Here is a 2,505-nt window from a genome sequence, read left to right as displayed (position 1 = left end):
GGCTGGCAGATTTCTTGACTTTTGTTGTTGGTTATCCCGGCAACTAAGAAGATGATGCTACCTCTGTTGTGGGGCTTTGGCAGATCCCCAGATGGTCATCCAGCACGTGGCTGGAGGTGGGCCGTGAAATAACCCCCCAGCTGGACACTGTGGCCAGGTCACTGATCTCTGAGCCTCCTTTGACCCCCCTCCTCATCCTCCTCCTCCTTTTTTTAGGGGCCAGCTGCCATCGCAGCAGTCCTGTCCTAATGGTGTTGGATTGCCCCCCCCCCCTCTCCCCTACGACCCCCACATCAGCGGCTAGTCAGGCCATGGGGAGTGTCCAGCTGCCCTCTACCCCTCCTCTAGCTGAATCCACTGGCCTTTCACTGGACACGGGAGAGCCTGGGGGGGACCGAGTGTAAAAGGATGGGCTTGTCTGATTTGCACCCCCACCCCTGTAAAAGATAGGAAGAGGGGCAGATGAGAGCCATAGCCACAAGGATGGGCCATGGCCACAGAGGCATGACATTGACACGGACGAAAGAAAAGAACCTTTTAACCATAAAAGTGGAATAGTCGCCTCTGGAAATCGGAGGCGACAGTAAATGTGTTGTGAGTGCTAGGGTGTCTCACTCATTGTCCCCATTACCCATGTCCCATGGAGTGCAGGAGAAAAGAGGGGGGACAGGCAGAAGCTAGATGGGCAGAGGGAGGGGGGGCAATGCTTAAAAGCATTCTCAGTGACATACGCAGACATGCATCCACACAAAAATACTGTTCGGTTGTGTGCAGCTAATGCGCTGCCGCTTCCAGAGAGCCTGGTACAGTTGGATGACTTGGCATGGGCCCACCCGGCGCAGGGGGAGGTATGCCTCTGCTGGGCTGGAGCCTGGCTGCCTACTGAGAGAGGGGGGCTTCTGGGTTCGCTTGCCTCGAGTAATGTCGATAAATCAATAGGACACACGTCACTGCAGGCCCAGAGAAGCCACATGAAACTGTCATTGATCGGCATGAGGTAGAGTGTGTGAGGGGGGGGAGAGGGAGTAAGGAAAGGAGGGAGGGATGGATGGATGGAGGTGTTGGGATGGGAGGGGTGAGGCTGCGGGGGGAGGGAGAATCCAAACACATCTATTCCCCTCTACTCTTTCTTCCTCTTTCTAACAATAAAGGCCAGTGCATGGATGGGGTGTCAAAGGTCAGGGAAGTGGCCAGTGGCCCCAGAACAACACTGCAGAGCCACGTGTCCGTCGATAGCTCACTGTCACAGCTCACAAAACACAGAGTGCCTCTGGTGCTAGAGGACAACCGCTGTGCTGTCCACAGTGGTGCAGCTCGCCACTCGCTGACACGCTGCGCTCATGCTCGAGTTTCACTCTGCTGTCATTCAAGCGAATCCATTGCGGTTTGTGATTTGTCATTCATGACTGCTGCATCAATGAGAATAGAATACACCGGTACAGAGGGGGGGAACCCTCAAGGAAATGCATGTAAGTAGGACGTGTTGCACTCGTGGTGTACAGCACTCTCCGAAACCGCCATTTCCTCCTCTGCAGCGGCGTCGCCAACCACAGCAGCCTGATACTGGCCTATGGCGAGAAGCCACAGCTGATTGCCTTCCCTCCCACCCTGTCTCTCGCACTCGCCCGCGCAATCCTGCGTTTTCAGCAGTAGTTTCGATTGGTGATCAATAGGGCACATGATCAACACAGGCCCCAGATCATGATATCCATCCCGCTCACTTAGGGACGACCCAGCTCAGCACCACTGTTCTGGAGCCAATGAGCCTCCAGGTTCAAAGGGGGCTTGAAGTTCAATGCCCACCATGGGCAGACAGAGGGAGATTCAGTGATTGTCTGGGTGTCAAGTTCTCCTGATAGTCTGTCTGGCTCGGTGCTGGGTTTTGATCTGAAGAAAGAAAGCTGCGGCTAACCTCGACCAACAGCGCTGCTCCCTCCCTCCCGCCCGCCTTTTCGTTCCTCACTCAGTTTCTGTCTCTACCCTGCTATATTTCTCTGTTCTTGTGCCTAAAATTGCTCATGGTGAGCTAATGGCCAGCACATTGATCATGCTTGCCCGACCTCCAAATTGGGGTCAACCACAAAAGAGGCCCCCGTCTCCACTGTCAGGAAACAACTGCCGATTTCAAACTGTCATCTGTGCATGTTTTTCTGAAAATAACCCGGAACCCAGGCACCCGGATTTGCACCCGACTTCCTGCAACCCAGTTTGCCTTCGAGCGTCCTTCAACCTACATCAGGGAGAGGAGGAGGTCACTGAAATCCATTGCTGAACCCCCCCCCCGCCCTTGCTTCTATTTTTCACCTCACTTTTCCACCAAGCTATTAACCTTTATGTAATTTCTTTAATTGTGGAAGTTGACGCAGGGCTGGAGCCCCGCGCCACCTTTGCATTCGTTTCCCTGACACTTTCATTATCACAATAGGTATATGAAATAGACAGGTGCAAAATGCATGGCAGCCCTCTGTCCTTGCTCGGCCGGTTGCCATGGAAACGGCTGATAGA

This window comes from Etheostoma spectabile, chromosome 6 (assembly GCF_008692095.1).
Source record: "Etheostoma spectabile isolate EspeVRDwgs_2016 chromosome 6, UIUC_Espe_1.0, whole genome shotgun sequence".
NCBI lineage: Eukaryota > Metazoa > Chordata > Actinopteri > Perciformes > Percidae > Etheostoma > Etheostoma spectabile.
Note: the sequence above shows the minus strand (reverse complement) of the source record.